Genomic DNA, 19,971 nt, shown 5'->3' with positions numbered 1-19,971 from the left:
TACATACCGTTACATTTGGTCTAAATACGGTACATTAGTGGTGCACCGACCTTTAAATAGGCATCTAATGTTTTCAGGTGTTTACGAGTGTCTTCGGATGTATAAACACAATGATATTGTGTTGACGACTGAGTATTGGGTTGATGTCGCCAATGTAAATTCAGCTTTAAAGAGTACTTTTTGGTCACAAAAGCAGAAGCAGAAAAATGATAAAGAGAAAATTCCAAGGCTATCTAGGAAGAGATTCTTTGATAACCATAATCTGCCTACGGCGATCCAATTCATGAAACAGTTTATAGGGTTGAGGGGGAATTAGAATGAAATGAGTGTAAATGGTTATTTATTCCACATTTGTGTGAATGTGCGTGTGTGTGTGATAGCTATTTATGAGGATTAACGGATTGGTGAAGCTATTTGAAACACATGAAGACCTCACAGCATGACCAACACATACACACACATAGACAAACACAGAAGCACCAAACATTATTGTTTCTACAATTCGATGCTTTAAGACTGTGTTTACGTGTCGTCCGGTTACTCAAGTGTACTTACTCAACATCTAGATCATATACGTGCACTTGAATGTGTACATACGTGTGTGTGTGTGCGTGCGTGTTAGTGAGCGGTAATTACCATCCAGCAGTAGCCAAAGTGACATGTTTGAAGAAGAGATAAGGGGACATAAATTGGCCGCGTATAAAACGGTGATATTTCCTCTACTGCTTTAGAAAAACCCATTTACTCTGCCTCTTTAGCATGTCAAGACCCCTGTCACAACCCTCTCATCCCCTCGGCCAGAAGAAGTTGTGTGCGCACACACACAGACACACACACACACACAGCACAGTCGGCCAGCTCCTTGTGCAAAAGTGCTCATCTGCATTGGGCTATTAACTGGCAGCGACATACAGTGAGTGCGACAGAACGGGAGAGAGTGTGTGTAAATCAGTGTAATGGGGCCAGGACCTCGGTAGCTCTAAAAAGAGAGCAGACATGTGGAGGACAAGACATGACTTCTGTTTTTTTCGACTTCATTCTTTCATCAAGAGAAGCAGCGATGGAGCGCATCTGTTCACGCCGACCACACAATTGCTTATGAACATCAAGTATTTCAATGCCTCAGAGGCAAAGACAGTGGTAATAATTTGGGGTGACAATAGGTCAGTCTGGTAGGACTTGGCTTGGGCACCACATGGTCGGAGGTTGCAGACCCACTGTGTATGAAAATATGTCATTGGGACTGGCTTCTGGAGAAATGCCATTTTGTTTCTCAAGCACTGTGGATGTGCCCTGTAGCAAGGCACTGCACCACCCACCCTCCCTGGAGTTGCCACTGTGTTTAGAAGCTTTTGTACAGATGTGCAGATCATATTGCAGTCATTTCATAGCTTGGATACATTTCTTGCAGGCCACACTCACAGCCTAAAAGCTATCAATTTGTGGCAAGCATGTGGGTGTAATGACTCACTTGCTCCATTTGTACCACACACTTGCAACCCCTCTGATTACCCACGGCCAACAAATTTTCCCTAACAATTGCTTTAAAAAAATGCGTGTGTTGCTATAAACGTGTTGCTTTGGGGAGCCGAGTAGCGGGCGGACAAAAAGTTCAGAGTTGAGTTTCAGCTTGGTGTGGGTTATGACAGCAACAGTAGCCTGTGTTTTTATTTGGGATTATTTTCCCTGTTGTGGGATAATTCAAACCTGCCTGTTTTTCTGTGTTCTTTAAATGGCGTTGACGCTAGTTTTAGCCAGCAACTTTTCCAGACCCCGGATCAAGTGCATTCACCTGACTTGTTGACCATGTCAAAGTTGTTTTTTCACATTGGAGGTCGACAGTGGTAGCGTTGTTGCTATGTAGTTGCCACTCACATACTCAGGACTATCAATAAATTACTATTACTATTGTATTCACAAGAGTTTGTTTTGAAAAAGCGATATATTCTAAATCAAACCATCAACTTCCATCACCCAGGTTAGTAGGAACTAACTAATATGGTTAAGTTACACTTTGTCTATTCTGCATCATAAGACACTCTCCAACACATAAACAACAAGATACTGTATGTGGCATTGTTTTTTCATAAACTTTTTCAAAATACTAATATTTGTGAATGTGTAGTCCTATATAAAGAATATTCCCAATAATGATGTTCATGTTCAATGGTTTGATACTTGTATACTAAATAGTAATAGACCTTTGAGAAATTCATTGTAATTAATAAGTAATTCATGAAAAGGTCATTCATTCATTCATTTTCTACCACTTATCCTCACGAGGTTCGTGGGGGTGCTGGAGCCTATCCCAGCTGTCTTCCGGCGAGAGACGAGGTACACCCTCGACTGGTGGCCAGCCAATCACAAGGCACATATAGACAAACAACTATTCACACTCACATTCATACCTATGGACAATTTGGAGTCACCAATTAACCTAGATGGCCGAGTGTGGAATCAAACTCGGGTCTTCTAGGCGTGTGGCCTGCACGCTAACCACTTTCCACCGTGCAGCCTTGAAAAGGTCATATCATAAAAAAAAACCACCATGGAGACATTCAGACATGTCATCCAAGAACTTTGGTTAGCGTACTCATTTCAACCATGCAAACTTTTTATGACTCAACCTCTGAAAAGAATCGGAACCGAAATGAGGAATTGGAACCGGAATCACTCAAATGACAACCCTAAAGTTGGCCCAAGGGCACTACAAATGGCGCAAGTGTGAGTACCTCCTTAGCTGGCTGTTAGCTAACTAACTGTTGAGTGATGACTTCCTGGTTGGGCAGTGCGATTCCAAAAAGTACACATCCATTACTGTGTCAGAGGCGTGGAAATCTCCTTGAACTAAGTTGTAAAAGACAAAACCTTTGCAGTAGCATCACACAGAGAAGATTGGGAGTCATTGCACTCCGGGTCGTAGGTTAGAGCTCTCGTGTTGCCGAGCAAACACACACCCGGACACACACAAACACTCGCCACAGGGGGAAGAGGTGAGCAAAAAGAAGGAGGAAAGTAAAGAGGAGGGGAGGTCAGGCCTCTCTTTGGCCTCACAGCTGTGGGACAGATAAGCCTTTTCCCACAGGTAAATAATAGCCACACCCTGGGAGTGTGTGTGTGCGTGTGAGTGAGTGTGTGTCCATGTGTGTGAAGTCTTAGCCCGCATTCTTGTGTGTATGCATGTGTTTTAGATAGAGGCATTGTATAAGTGCTCTAACAAGGAATGAAAACTGTAAAAAAATATATATATTATTATATTATAGATGGGGTGGCACGGTGGTCTAGTGGTTAGCGCGCAGACCTCACAGCTTGGAGTCCAGGGTTCAATTCCACCCTCGGCCATCTCTGTGTGGAGTTTGCATGTTCTCCCCGTGCATGTGTGGGTTTTCTCCGGGTACTCCGGTTTCCTCCCACATTCCAAAAACATGCTAGGTTAATTGGCGACTCCAAATTGTCCATAGGTATGAATGTGAGTGTGAATGGTTGTTTGTCTATATGTGCCCTGTGATTGGCTGGCGACCAGTCCAGGGTGTACCCCGCCTCTCGCCCGAAGACAGCTGGGATAGGCTCCAGCACCCCCGCGACCCTCGTGAGGATAAGCGGTAGAAAATGAATGAATGAATGAATATTTTAGATGGGTTTCAGCGACCATTTTTACTCCAGTATATCTGTCATGACGAGGCATGCTGCATGACCCCAGGATGCAGGGACAAAGGCGATGTGCAGATGGAAAAGTAAAGGCACAAAAAGAGACGGTGCATGAACTAAATAACGAAAGACGACAAGGAAGTAGCACGAGGAGATGCTCAAAAATGCACTCAAAGCTTAGGTTACCGTATGACATAACCAACACATGCAACACAAAGAACCAGCGTCTTTCTTATAGTGATGCTGAGTATGAGAACCCTTCTGACTGCCAGTTGCGCCCTGCAGCTTAAACACGGGAGTGAAGTGAAACTCAAAGCAGCACAGAACAGAACTATTTTTAAGGAGGTGATGTGCAGTTTAAACATGATGGTGTTAAGCAGGTAATCAGTATTCTGCAAAGAAGTAACCTTCTCCAAGCTGATTGAGTCAAATGAACACTCGGCGTGCATGACAGTGACAATGACTTAATACCGGTGTTGTCTGTAAACAAGCTGGCTGGATTAAGTCACCTGATAGTATATACTTGAAGCTGAAGAGGGTTTTCTTTTGCTGTATGAGCGTTACTTGTATAATTATTTCAACCATGAGGAAAAAACCAAATCACTTTACAACGCGGATTTACATATGATTAGCATCATACAAAGACGGGATTACTGCAAGCGGTGCAGAAATAACAGGCATTTCTTTTCCCCTCTCCTGGACTTGATTCATGGAGACTGGATATAAGTTATCACCGCTCTCCTGAGTCACAGGTGACACATACTGACAGGGTGTACTTTGTTCATACAGACATGGTGGTAACTAATATTACAGGGGTTAAAATGTCTTTTAAACATACTGGTTTTATATGTTATTTTATTAATGATTTAGTGCTGCAGATGAGGCTCCAAAGTTATAATCCTCCCATCACTACATGGCAAAAATGCATTGGTATTATTCACTTAACTGTATTCAAGTGTCTTTGTTTCCCCCTGGAGGCCCAGCATCCCAACATGCACGCAGACATGACACAGAATCATATAACCAGCCAGTGGGGGAGTAATTCACCAATGTAATAGGCTTTAGAAAACGACAGTATTGTGTTTGAGCGCGTGTGTTGATCCGGCCAACTGACTGCAGCCCAACTGGCAGCTTATTAAGCAATTTGGATCCTGCAGGGACTCTGTTGATGTTTGCAACACACACAGACACAGATAATGACAATGAACACTTATTTATGAGGTTACATTTCTGAGGAAGGTTAACTGTTGTAAAATGTCCCTTTGTGTGCTTTGGCATCTCCTCTTTTCGCCGATAAACTGTAAACACAATGAACTGATATACTTTAAAGCAGGGTTCTCATAATAATTGCATGCATAACACTAATAAATAAAGTGCAATGAAATGTCAAAATTGTATCACAAAAGATGTGGATGAGATTGAATATGTGAGGGGTGCATTTCTCTTCAGCAGCGGCTGGATAGAGCCCACACGATCCCCAACTACAGTGAGTGAGTGCTAATGTGCTCACAATAGAAAGATGTCGCCGAAGTTTAATATGACCAACCTCATCGCACATTTGAATTATCATCACACGAAACCACCACGGGATGACAAGAAGTCATTATGTATAACAGAAAAGAGCCAGCCACTGTAGGTGGTAAGCAATGTAGAGTTTAAACCTCGCAGGACACTAGTTTGAGGCCCCCGCCTTGATATGAAAGTTTAATGTTAGTGCGGCCCGCGCAAGTTTGATATGGATGCTGTATGGTATCATGTACCCAGAAAAAATTATTACGTTTGATTAATGTTCATGTTAAAGGTTAAATAACTTAATAGTTATCCTCCCTCTCAGTGTGGAAGTGGTGAGTTTTTGGCTATTCAAGTTTAAAGGAAATAACTTGAAGGCTACCGTTTAGGTCGCTAGCTCTCTAGTTTGCGAGTTAGCATGTGTCGAGACCCTGCAGTTGCGCAATATGTTGTAAATAAAAAGAGTATAAATTAAGATTAAGATATGCCTTTATTCGTCCCTCAGTGGGGAAATTTGTTGAAAATGTGACTATAGTCGTGTTTTGTCATGTCTACAGGGCTCTAATAATGCTTTGTTCATTTTAATCTGAAAAAATAATTTGTCTACCCACCAACTATATGTGGTTTCTTGAGTTTTTATTATTTGCCGTTTTATTATTATTATTATATTTATTACTGATTGATTTTCTTTATTCTTGATTTGTTTATTTATATTTCATCTTATTTTGTGCAGAAAAATAAAAATTAAGATATTTGAGAACAGTGGAATGTTTTATCAGAGCTTTTATTGTAGAAAATCGGAACCAAAGCACTGAAAAAGTTTGTATATTTTTCTGGTTTTAATAAATGCGTTTTTTTTTTTGAAAACCTGATGCGGCCCAGCCTTGCCCAGACCCTAGCTCCAGTGGCCCCCAGGTAAATTGAGTTTGAGAGCCCTGGTCAAAAGGCTATATTTCTTTCTGTGGAATGTTGTTTGTCCATTCATCCGGGTGAACATTTGTTGGGACCTGATAGACAGCAATACCTGTTGAAATGCATCACAAAATGTTCTGTTTACCAAACACTCCCACACCTTGGGAACAGACAAGGGTCTGTCTAAGCTGTCCCCCCTATGCTGGGAGCATAAAATGATGAAAAGGTCTTGGTAAGATGGACAATAAAGATTCATGGGAGAATAAGGGGTCAATTTGTTTGATGCATTAATTGATTAAGATTTGAGTCCCGGTTATTTTTGTGCATAGGTGGGAATGGCATGCACAACAATGGCTGTTTATGCAAAGAAACACACTCAAGAAGCAGCGGTGATGGACAGAGAGGAAAGCGGACGTTAATGAGTAGATTGTGGCCAATAACAGAAGCATTCACCCACAACGACGCAGTGGCCGCGCTCCTCAACCTGTCTGCCTTTCTGCACTACATTCTCGGAGGGAGGAAAGCAGAACGGAGCAGCAATAGAACGTGAAAGTCGTTCCGCTTGGGCAACTCGCTGATTTGCATTCACCAGAGAGAGAGACACCGGGCAAACACACCGGCGAAGCGCATGCATGAGATTTACCAACAGCACACACTTCACACACTTTGGGTTAATTACTGACCTCTCTTCTGTTCAAGTGGTGCGTTGAGGGGAGTCGGGAGCGCGGCAGTGACCTGAGGGGACAAAGAAGAAGGAAGAGAGGTTAGTGGTCAGAGGCAACATGGGCCTCGCTCTCGCAACGTCTCTGGCATGTTATTTTTCGCTTTATGGTTCTGATAATGATGATATTAGAGAGAAGTGGAAGGGGGGGAGGCAAAAGGTGAGGAGAGGATGATGGGTGCCGCGCGCGATTGTTCCCCCTGTCTTTCGTCCATTTACCGCCGCGCACTGCACAGAGACAAGGAGAGGAAGATAGAGGAAGACACAGGGGGGGGGCTTCTCAATGACTAATTTTCCTTTCTTTTATGGCGGCATAAATTTAAATGGAGGGGGGTTTGAGGGGTAGAGTAGAAATCCTTTTAGCGGCCTGATTTATGTACGTCTGATGGGCGAATCATAGATCACCGCCTGAAGATGGCAGACACACTGATGATGATGGGGCCCTTCGATGGGGGCCGCTAATGCTTTGCCGAACAAAATGTAACCAATCTGCGGAGGCCCTCAAGCATGCAATGGTCTTCTAATAGAAACTATAGAGAACTATACGCCTGTCACCGGTGACAGTGGCAAGGGGGGAGGTGCACGAGTGCTGCAGGAGTTTTAAGAAAAAAAAGAAGGAACAACTAAAGGAAGTTCTAAATGACCTATCATGAGCTGAGAGGCAATGAAGCGGCATGATTTGACAAAACTGAGACAATCACACACAAAACAAGAGTGTAAAGTAAAGGACATTGACACAACAACAACAAAAAAAAAGTCACCACAATGCACAACAACCGGTAAAGGATACAAAAAGCGTTCACCTTAAATCACATCATCCTGCTCACACATACACAGACGTATAGGCACGTGCACGGCACATGCGGCCCCACCAATCATCTTTATATCAAAACATCATTATGCTGTCTGACAGCAGCTGAGATTCCGGCGAGGCCTCCTTGTCATAAATCGTCAGCTGTTGCAGTGCTGCAAAGAGAGCCTTTTCATTTAGGGATGTCACAGCTCTCTAGAGCCTCGTAAAGGTTGACGGAGACTCAGGAGATGGGGAAAAAAAGAGGGAGACTGACAGTGAAAAGGGCCTGGAAAGGAAAGGAATAGCTGAGGCCTTGCTAGATGGGCCTGGCCTTGATGCTGGCAAAAAATAGGTGATGGTTCTGGAAGATGGCACTGATGGAGCTGATGGCAGAGGATCTGCTCAGGAGGGAAGACTCGTGTTGGGCTGGTTCCAGTTGGAGGATGAGAAGGTTGATTGCTTCATGCTCCACAGTCGCTGTCTGTTTTTGACCAATCCACCACATGGAAATACTGTATAGCTAAACGGCTGAATGGATTTTGGCTTTTTGGCTTAAAACATACTGAAAGATTTTAAGTTGGAACAAAATGGCCTCTTACTAGCCCGGGATAGCCATAGGAGCTGAAATGCACACCAGACATGGGCTTGAGAGCGCTTCAAGTTTATTTCGCCAGACCGTGCAACAGCATTTCCCCCAGCACACACAACAGGCCTCCTCCAAACAATTCGCCCAGCCCCTTTTATCCGTGAAGGCCCAACCATAGTTCCCAATGAGAGGGTGAGGCAATACGTCTAAAAGGTACCCTATTTAAATTTATAACACCCTTCTTTTAGGTTACAAAAGTCTTTCAAGAGTCCCACACTGAAGTTTTGCTTCCTGTATACATTTAAGCACTCAATTACACATAACTTAGATGACCGAACTACCACCCAGTTAACCCCCCCTCCTCCAGGTGACACTTGGGAGAGTCCAATTACGGTGATCAGCCTCAGGCCTGCACTCACATGGGCGCGCCTCCATGTTTGTGCCCCGACCAATCACCTCAAAAAAAAAAGGAGAAACTGGTGAGAAATTAGGAACAAAACCAATGACTTGTAAATGAAAAACTAACTAACTTAAGTGGCAATTAAACAACTTAAATGGCAAACAAATATAATTAAAGTAGTAACCAGAATATATGTAAATAACAAAAGCTAGCTATATACACCAATAAAAACATAACAGTGTGTAGGTGGGGCATACACCTGATCAGTGAGGGGGGATTGGCAGCTCCCTCACACATACGTACGTACATTCAGATCACAATCATAAGAGCAGGCTACTTCCTGGATGTTGGGAGCTTGGGGCTCCAGCTCTTTGCAGGTAACCGGTGTCTGAAGCTGTTTGCAAGTAAACTTGAGTATATGTTCAGACTGCCCTCATAAATGCAAAAGACAGCAACCTGTCTCTGCTTTAAAAAGAGTTTGGGGGTCACTTCCCAGCCACAAAAGAATAAATGGATCCACGATACATTTGTGAACAAGCCATGTAAACTAAGACCATTGAAATAATGGTGAAAAGCCTTGAAAGTATGTTTCAAACAACTATTCTACTGATGTTCTAGATCAGCCTTCACCACATGGCAGAACTCGGTCAGGATCTGGACCGAGTAGAATCAGAATCAGAAAAGGTTTATTGCCAGGTATGATCAAACACATACTAGGAATTTGTTTTGGTGAGGTAGGTGCAGACACATCTATTAAAAAAAGAATGAAAAATACAAAATATACAGAATACACAGTATAAATATATGTACACAGTCTGTTTTTTGTTTGTTAATCTGGAAGTGCAGTCTGAGTAATGGCTCTTTACGGACCCGGGATCAAATAAACTACATTTAAAATATAGCAATCATAGTGGCAGTTTAAAGGTGTAATTACCTCAGTGGTGTTCTATTATTTTCCATCACACCCCCCAATGCTGGACAGAAATATTTTCTCACCCTATTGATTTTAAATACGATTGAGCAACTATTAATATCTAAATATCTATTTATCTGTACTGTACAGATTGAAACTGAAACCAGCAAATGCAAGAAAATGTAGAGCAGTGAAGCAAGTACATCCAAGTGTATATGTTGTAGTCTGTTGGACGCAATTTAAGGCAAAATGAAAAAATTTCATAAACGGGACTTATCATATACTCAACTTTAATTGACGACACTGTTCTAGGTTAAAATCCAGGCATCTTTGTCAGTCATAGCAACCAAAACAAAATTAGACTGGAAATAAGTAACACACATTGGATGATAATGTCTCCCTGTGATTGGAGGAAAAACAAGCTCAAGGCACTCGGCACTAAATAAAAGAATATACAATATAGTATCTGGAAAAAAAAACAGAACAGGTCCCATAATAGCCTTTCAGAAACTTCCGCTCAGGAACTGAAATTGGTCCCTGGTTAGATGAAGCCCAGTTGACTTTGGGTGACGGGTGGTGTACACACTGGATTGGTCACCAGTCAATCAAACATCTATTGAAACTCCTATTCACACCCAGGTACAGTTTAGTCTCCAATTAACCTAACAGGGATGTTTTGGGCGATATGACAGGAAACCACAATATCTGGAGTAAACCCAAGAAAACATGGGGAGAACAAGTAAAGGCACAACGGGCTGCTCAGAGAGAAAGACTCTGATGGTGTGGACTTGATTGATGAAAATATCAATACCATCTTGGTGCCCTTCCACTCTGGCCAAGTGACAATGAGACTATCCCCAATTTCACACACCTCATTCATCTCTTTCATGCGGACAACTTGTGCTGGATCCACTGGGAGGAGGTCTCACAAGTGGAGGGCAGGGTTCAAACCTATTGAATCAGTCATTAGCGAGTCTGTAGCTAAACTTCAGGTGCAGAGTAGAAAAACACACATCCCATATATACTGTGTATTCTGCTAACAATACATATCAGCTTTATACAGTTTTATATATATACAAAGTGATTATACAAGTTGATTATTATAATTTGTTCCAAACATTGTATTGTTTTGTCGCCGCTGACAACGCAAACAATGGAATTGGCCATTGGCCATTTTCATTTTGTAAAAGAGCTCTCACAAGAAAAAAAAACTTTTAGGTGACTCCTAAATATAGCCAGTAGTACATTTAAACATTTACGTTGCATGTATGTTATCGGTATTGGCATCAAAATGGGATGGCTGTATCTTCCAGCACAAGACGTGTGCTCCAGTCCTCAGGTAAGAAATACTGACGGCTAACAAGCATCGCTGAGATTAGCGATTAGCAACGAGATGAAAATATTTTTTATGCTAACTGCTACAATAATAATATTGCCATAGCTTGGTTAATATATAAGTCGGTTATGTCACTTTTTGAGGGTTTTTTTGTCAAAATTGGTATTTCCATGACGCCCATTGCTAGCCAGCTCATATAAACTTGTTTTCTTGCGCTAGAATGCACAGAAAAGGGAACGTATGTGTTCATGTTTCACATTAGGATTGTGAATGATGGGCAAAATTCCAAAAAAGTTCCACTTCAAAACAGAATAAGGAAGTCTCAAAAAAAAATTCAAAAAATTTCATCTGCGTGTGTGTGTGTCTGACTAATGTACTGCAGCTCCTCACTGGTGCTGACAAAAAGACAAGTTTGCGTAGCTGGTGCTAGGGTGTCCCTCCAGGGCTTCCGTCCGTCCACTGGCATGGGAGATGAACTGAGACAAGATGTCAGAGCAGTAAATGTCAGACCACTGCCAAACCGTTGTGGTGCACACCCCTGACAGGCACACACACACACACACACACACTCTTGCCCATCACACACAAAAGTGTATAAAATGGTCATGAAATGTATTTGACAAAACTGCATTTGTGGACAATGTGATGAGATTTGTTCTGTTGCTGAATCAACCTCTAATATTTAACCGCATTTCATTTGGTTATAAATGACGGTTCTTTCCATGTATTGCCAGAGCTGAAGGTTTGTCGGAAACAGAGAGACATGGCAAAAGAAACAAGTGCAGCAGTTCATGTCCTCTGGCCAGTTTGTTGTCTTCTGTGGTGTGTACACATTACAGATGTCTTGAGTAATGCCTCCATCTGTAATCCCTCTTCTCTCGCCATCTCTCTCTCTCTCTCTCTCTCTCTCCGTTGTCCTCGGGACTCAGTTTTCCTTAAGTGTGTCAATTTGGGTCTCCTTGCTCAAGTTCAAACATTTAGCCCCCAAACCGACATTTGTCTCCAACTTAGCAGACAGAGGGACCAAAATAGCAGGAAAATACCTCAAGAAATAAAGCGCAGCCAGAGGAAGTGAGAGAGCAATAAAAGCATCTTGTGTGTTTGACGGCACTTTTTGCTGCCTGGTTAGATCACGCACACTCGCACACTCACATACACACACACGCACGCACGCGCACGTCACACCCACCCCACCCACCCCCATCTTGTCTGGTTACTGGCTGTGCACTTGCAGTCCCTCCAGGGTGTGTTGGGTCACACAGTGTGAGTGTGTGTGTGTGCTGGTGGGTGAGGGGAACCCACCCAATGCCAATCCACGCCTCAACCATCCACACTCACTCACTCACCCCCACCACCACCCACACACACGCACACACACTCCATCCCTCACGACGCTACAGCTGATGTGCCGTCCAGCCACATCTCCATCACCGTGACGATGAGTTCTCCTGCCAAATGCCCCGCAACCAGAGTCACATCTGCTCCTGTCTCTGTCGCCACCGCGATACTGCCGAAGTCGGCACGGCAACCAGCACATGACCGGGAGCGGACTACAACGGGTGGCAGAGACAGAGGATGAGATAGAGAGAGTCATGACTGAGATGATCATTTATAATGTTTGAGCTGTTTATTTGGATGCTGCCAATAAACATGAGCGACGTGCAGGAACAGCAGTCTGATGAAAAAGTCCAATCAGAAAAAGGCTGATACTGCGAAATGTCCTGAAGTGAGTCAGAGGGCCACAAACGCAAGTCCAACTGGGCAGAAATTCAGTATGACCATATGTAAATCATTTTTTCACAATAACCGGAGTACCCGGAGAGAACACGGGGAGAACATGCAGACTCCACACAGGGATGACCAAGCAGAGATTCGAACCCAGGTCTTCCCAATTTTCTTACTGTGTGGCCAACATGCTAACCATGTTAGTGCTAACCACTGATTATGTTAAGCTCCTCCTACCACATTCATTCATTCATTTTCTACCGCTTTTTCCTCACGAGGGTCGCAGGGGTGCTGGAGCCTATCCCAGCTGTCTTTGGGCGAGAGGCGGGGTACACCCTGGACTGGTCGCCAGCCACTCACAGGGCACATATAGACAAACAACCATTCACACTCACATTCATAGCTATGGACAATTTGGAGTCGCCAATTAATGTGGGAATTTGGAATGTGGGAGGAAACCGGAGTACCCGGAGAAAACCCACGCATGCACGAGGTTGCTGGAGTTTGCATCTCCACACAGAGATGGCCGAGGGTGGAATTGAACCCTGGTCTCCTAGCTGTGAGGTCTGCGCGCTAACCACTAAACCGCCATGCCGCCCCCTCCTACCACATATTTATTGTCATTATATGTCAATCACTCTCCTCCTCTATATATTCCCCTCCTCCCTCATCTCACTCCATTGTTGCTAAACAATCCATTTCCTAGCTCCCCCCTCCTGCTTCTCCTGCCAGGGTGTTTATATTTGCTGGGCCCACGGCAGAGTGCCTAACAAGGTGGAAAGAATTAGGGGTGAAAAGACAGCACTGCTGCCAGCTAGGGTCTCTGTCACTCTCTCGCTCTCTCACTCGGCCTCTCTCTTTCTGACAGTGGATACATTTCAGATAATGCACTTCTGACTTTGTGATGCCAATGGACCAACAGCACAAACCACTTTGAATGAGTGCACGCTTCAAGTTTTCTGCACGTAACTAGTATAATGTTCAATAACATGGAAACAATAGTCAAGAATAATTGAAATTGACAATAATTGAAAATTTTACCTTGGACATTCCAGTGAAAGTGATGTGTGTGTGTGTGTGTGTGTGTGTGAGAGAGAGAGACCGCATGAGAGACACCAGTGGGGCAGTGGTGTTTGGTATGCATCAGCCCTTTTAATGCAGTCAGGGTGAAGTTCTTTCCCCATACCCGACCCTTCTCCTCTCTCTCCAAAGTAAGGTGTCGCATATCATTCAATATCAGACACTGAATTATGCACTATGACCCTGCATGGGAAGGAAGCCGAATCGCAGTAGAGATAGTTAAGGAGGAGCGTAAGGGAAGGAGACAAGGGGTTAGGCTGGTTTGGTTAAGTTTTTCATAGTAAATCTAGATATAGATAAAGCCCTTGTACAGGCGTTTGAGTATATTCGTCTCAACATTTCATATAATGTTGTGCAATGGGTTCTGTATAATACCAAGTTGATAACTAGCTTTTTAGTCCAGTAAAATGAGCATCGAAGTGCTGGTGCAAGCTCCATGTACAAAAATCCCTGCAGCAATGTAGTCCAAAAATGTGTGACGCCCAGCGGCGACAACGCCATAAATGGGGTATCTACAGTACATACTGCAGAAGTGCAGTTGATTTGTATACATATATAGCATATTGAGTTGATTGAGGGTACAAATCCACCTGTCAATCAACATGGTACAACATCTATATTGCAAAAACAGAAAACAGATTTAGAGTCGATTCACTTTTTTGTAAAAAATAAATGACTTACAATACATATTCTTTGAAAACTTTACATTTTTGGTGTAAAAATCTACTAAGTAAGATACATTTCACAGGAAAAAGCTAAAATTAATCACAAATATGTATGATCTATCACGAGTTGCCCATGGGCCAGCAAAAACAAATAACTCTCCCAAGACACAAATTGATCTTATTCCTACAAATAGGCAGGAAAGAATAATAAAATCATTAAATTTGTTAACAGAATTATCAGACCACAATCCAATTCTGGTCACAAGAGACATTAGCCAAAAAGAATCCAATCCCTATGCTAGTGAAAATGACATTTTTACAATTACTAAAGGTAAATATCAATATTGCCGAACTCTCGATTTCCAATACCGATATCAGCTGATACCGATTTGTGTAACATGACATGTCTCATGTAGTGGAATGAACACATTTGTGTTGTATACAGCCTTATTTTAAATATTGTTTTTCATGATCGACCTAATATCAACCGATATTGCATTTTTATGCTGATATTTATGATAATTATCATTACCAATAATTATCGGACATCCCTACTCTGGACAATTTGGAGTCACTAATTAAGCTAACATGCATGTTTTTGGAATGTGGGAGGAAACCGGAGTACCAGGAGAAAACCCACACATGCACAGGGAGAACATGCAAATTCTACACACTCCACTCCACTGCCCAAATACTTAGAATGTTGTTGGAATACCCTAAAAATATTTAAAATGTAGTCAGAGTGCATTTACAATAACTTGCGAATGCTACTCGATGTACCTCAAAACTTTTTAGCATGAGCAAAATATTGGGACTCGCATCAACAATTGGCTCAAATTTTTGGACTGCACTCAGAATTATCCGGGAACAAAGCAGGAATTTTCATTCAAATGGTATTGCGGATCATTCCTTATTGAGCTTATGTCATATATCGATGCAAATGTGTTTATCAAAATAACACATACACTCGGAATGTATGTGTGGAAACCCACAACAAAAAACAAACAGTGATACACACCAACACAGCAGTAACATGCCTGCTGGTCTTTCCCTGATAATGCTCAGTGGATGCTCTCACCTTTGCAGTCTATCCACTGGCTCTATTTATAATCCTATCACTCAGAGTGCACACGCACACACACACACACACACACACACAAAGTTTGTTGCGGTATACCTGCACCGGGGTGTCATGGTGGAGATGGATCCGAGTGTGGGGTCTTAGCAGGGTTTGCTTGCGTGTGATAACAGCCTGTGATTTGTATCTGTAGATGAAGCATCAGCATAATAAATGTTCTCCACCTCTCACCTTCCTCTGTCTCTCTTAAGACTCTCTCTTTCTCAGTCTCTATTTCATGCTTTGTTCTTTCTCTAAACTTTGTACCGCTCCGTGAATTTGATACCTTTAATTCCTGTTTAGCAATGCAGTGTTTTTATTCCCTTGTTAAAACTGTATTTGTTTCCAAGAAACAAGTCAAAGTCCAATTTGTGCGGATTGACATGGGCCAAAAAAGAAACCATAACTACAATTGCCCCCTCGTCACTTCGAGATTCTAATTTTAAATCACTAGTTAGCATTATGTTTTGTCCAAAGTAGATTTCTTGCAGTTTTTGTATTTTGTCCTATTCGGTTCATGCAAACAAGCACACATACACAGGCCGACAATTTGTGTGAGAAGGTGTCAGTGGCATTCTCAGGTCAGTTGGGTTTGATCTTTTCCACCTTCTGCTTTCACACATTACCCGTCAGCCTGTAGGCTGTACCGCAGAGAGAGGGAGAGATATCACAATGGGAAATGTGCATGCAGAGGCGTCATCGTGATGACCAGCCATGGCCATGTTGACTAATATTTTCATAGTACAATCTAGTTGGATTGTTCCCCAGCGGCAATAGATACACGTTTCTTTGCACGGACATGATTTTCAAACAAAACCAAGGATATACAATGTGGGAATGGGAATATTTTTGGAAAAAATAGTTGTATGTGCATCCAGTGACCTTAACGCCATTTAGTTTCCAGGTAGTCCCAAACTTTCCTTTCACTCTCAGTTCAACTGTGTTTCTACTTTTTTTTTTGACTCAACAAAAGGAATCCTCACTGCTTTTGCACTATATATTTTCTGCTGGTCTGTCACAAATTTCTTTCTGTGGAATTAGGCTGCCTTCAATTCTCCTCTCTGCAGTCAGTCTATCAGCTTGTTATCCCTTCTAACCCTCTCTACTCATTATCGCCTAATGCTGACGGCTACAGGAGAGTCACTGTTGGCAAACTCTTCCCTTTTCCTGGTTTCATCCTAAATTCCTGTGTTTTCCTAATTTTAACGTCTGTCTTTGCTACTGTGCCCAATTTTCGGAGCAAATCCCACCGTTCTATGTCTACGCCTGTCTGAAAATCTTTTCTGTTTCACAGTAAATTCTATTCTTTTTTTTGCCAATTGGCCATTCCTGTGTTTGTTCGATGTAGGAAGTGGCGTGGGATAAAGCCAGCGAAGATGTATCAGACATATACGGCAGGCTTCAACGTAGTCTAATTTCCCATAATGAACTGCAGCCCAATCCTCACCTTCATCATCTTTAGATCTCTTCTTATGAAAGTGGAAAGAAATCAATTTTCACTCTTATTAAGGGCAGCCAACTCCTACTTAAGTCTCTGATTCGAGTATGTGCATACGTCTGAGTGGAAGATGTGAGCTAGGGTAGGGGGTTACTCCCTCTCTCCTCTCCCTCGATCCTTTCTCTCAATGCTGGTATCTTCTTTTCACCCTAATGTATGATTTCCCTCTTCTTGCCTTTGTGTTCATTTTTCATTCCTACTGCTCCCCCTGTGATTATCCCAGTGCATATCAGAGGCTCTTAATGAAGATTCACAACATTTTCTCCTCCCAGCTAATACCTTATCAAAGGAGAAATCTCGTTCCGGAAAATCAATTTTCTTTCATAATATTAAGTCCTCCTCTAATGCACTTGCACGCGCGATTCCTTTTATTTAGTGCTGCAACGCAACAATGAGGGACTTAACCCCGAAACCTACGCACTCCATCTACACTCTGATCCGATATCTCAATGAGAAGATAAAATGCACAAGTTACGACTTTGTTAAGAATGCAAAAGTCTACATTCTTTTAAGGACAATGAGAGTATTATACTGATGCATGGTACACTTCTTATTTAATCACATGATGTCATATACTGTAGTTACAATTGTCACTTGATGATGATTCGTTTAAATTGGGCCATTATTACAAAGACAGACAGGACACAGTCTGATGAAGTCAAAAAGAAAAAGAATGACGTCTTGACAGAGGTCAAAAGCCAGACACATAAATTTACAACTTGCTAAACCAACCTCACCGTTCCCCGCAAACATTTTCCTGTTAGAGCACAGACCGGACTTCCCATTTCAGTCTTAATAAGAACAGAAGATGCAAAATCAATATTCCAAGGTCAAGGTAATGCGGCTAATCTCATAGGGAAAATTTGTATGTCAATGTGTGACAGAATATGTTTGATGGGAAACGGCCCTGCAGCCTACTGACCTGTTTTTTTTAGAACTGCAGAACTCCGTAGTTTGAAGCAAAAAAGCTTAAATAAGCTATTTTTTAATAAGAAACAATGCTATTTGGGTCAGGTATATGATTCCAATTTTGGTTATACTGGACACTAAATAGGCTGCACGGCAGCCCCGAGTGGTTAGCGCACAGGCCTCACAGCTAGGAGACACAAGTTCAATTCCACCCTCGGCCATCTCTGTGTGGAGTTTGCATGTTCTCCCCGTGCATGCATGGGTTTTCTCCGGGTACTCCGGTTTCCTCCCACATTCCAAAAACATGCTAGGTTAATTGGCGACTGCAAATTGTCCATAGGTATGAATGTGAGTGTGAATGGTTGTTTGTCTATATGTGCCCTGTGATTGGCTGGCGACCAGTCCAGGGTGTACCCAGTCGTCAAAGCGATTCAGGTGTTATCTGGTGTAAGATTTGATGTGATGAGGCTGGGTGGTTTTTTTTCTCATCACAGAATGTTTGCATAGCACTATGAGCATTTGCCAAAATGTCTTCCTCTGCAACACTGAGATGTCCCAAGCAATCGGTGGCATGTTTGTTTGCAATGTTGCGACGGGACGTTTGCAACTCATCACAGAAAAGGAGTGCTTGGTTAGCTCATACTAACCCACCACAGCAGTATAGGTGATCTGGCCTCATTACAGTTTTTTTAATCGATTATTGGAGCTATTTTTTAATGACATTGTACTTGGTATATCATAATTCCTTATATCAGCTTGATAATTATAAGACTGATAATTATCATGCCACATTATTATAAAGATTACTGTCCTTAATACATAGGTACAGTTTGTACCATTACATTGTACTATGATGAACATATTCATAAATGAATACCAACAGATTTTTAACATATGTTTATACCTCTTAAAGTAGTTAAAATAAGTTTTCAGTCCGGGGCACAAATCTAGGCCTTATATGGCAGAGCTGCTGGGTGATAGATAAAGTAGGGCAGGGGTAATGATGAGGCATCATCGATGTAAATGATACTCAGGGAGGCCTGCTGCGAGGTGTGGTGGGGCTGCGAGCAGGTGAGAGAGACACCGGCGCTGGTGAGAGATGAGATCAGGTGAGCGGGAGGCTGGGAGGTTGGAGCTGGATGGATGGAGGAAGGGATGGAAAGTGGGAATAGGGATGATGAAGAGGGAGAGGGGTAGAGAAACAGGGGTGTTGGGGGTGGTGATGTATGTAGGCCTGTCAGAAAGTGGTCGAGGAAGATACAGTGTGCTCCTCACACAGGGGAAGCAAGAAAAAAAAACACCCACTCAACCACACACACATGCATTTGGCTTCCATCCCACAGCCACCCACCCACAGCCTCTCCCTGGGCCGGCCCGGATGGAGAGGCTGACTAATAACCCAAAGGTTGGTGGGTTGATCCCCGCCGCAGACAGGGGTGTTTTCTGGCAGCTGGAGGGTGGTGGTATTACTTCTAAAGTTCTCACCAGCAATGCCCTTGAATGAGACACCATGTCCCATGATGCACTGCAGGGGGGCTCTAACACCTCTGACAACATGTTAATGTATAACAGAGCTTGTGTACGGTATGGTATGTATGAATAGACTGGATGTAAAAATACCAATTTTACCAAGATTGCATTTGTCACGTTCATAGAGTCGAGCCAAATCTACCTTCAACTCCTAACATAAAAAACAACATACTTTTTCAGATTTTTAAACAATATTCACAAAGAGAAAAATGGAAATAATCCTTTCAAAAGACAAACTGTCGCATCATTAAACCTTTATCAATCCTTCGGTGTTCAGTGATTATTGTACAATAAAGAAAAAATAAACTTTAAAAAGGCACAGGTGAGTTTCTTACATTTTGTTTGCGACCGGTTTTGTTTGCGCATTTGGAAGTGAGCCGTGAAAGAACTTAGGGATGGCTCTGAACGCTCAGTTTCTGAGAGTGTTTTTCTAACACTGGCTCTTTGTGATGTCACAGTCTGCCAACAGTGAGCACAAGTAACTCTCCAAAGGGTTTAAGTATTTATTATCAGCTCCTCCAATAATAAATTAAGTTTTACTTTTAGAAATCCAAAGAAATACGTCTGGAATAGGGACAGATTCTGGAAGATCTAGAAAGCTTTCCGTGTGGGTTTTCATGTGTAGCTG

This window comes from Doryrhamphus excisus, linkage group LG13 (assembly GCF_037039965.1).
Source record: "Doryrhamphus excisus strain RoL-2023G ecotype Guam linkage group LG13, RoL_Dexc_Guam_v1.1, whole genome shotgun sequence".
NCBI lineage: Eukaryota > Metazoa > Chordata > Actinopteri > Syngnathiformes > Syngnathidae > Doryrhamphus > Doryrhamphus excisus.
The sequence above is the reverse complement of the archived record's forward strand: the minus strand, read 5'-3'. Positions refer to the sequence as shown.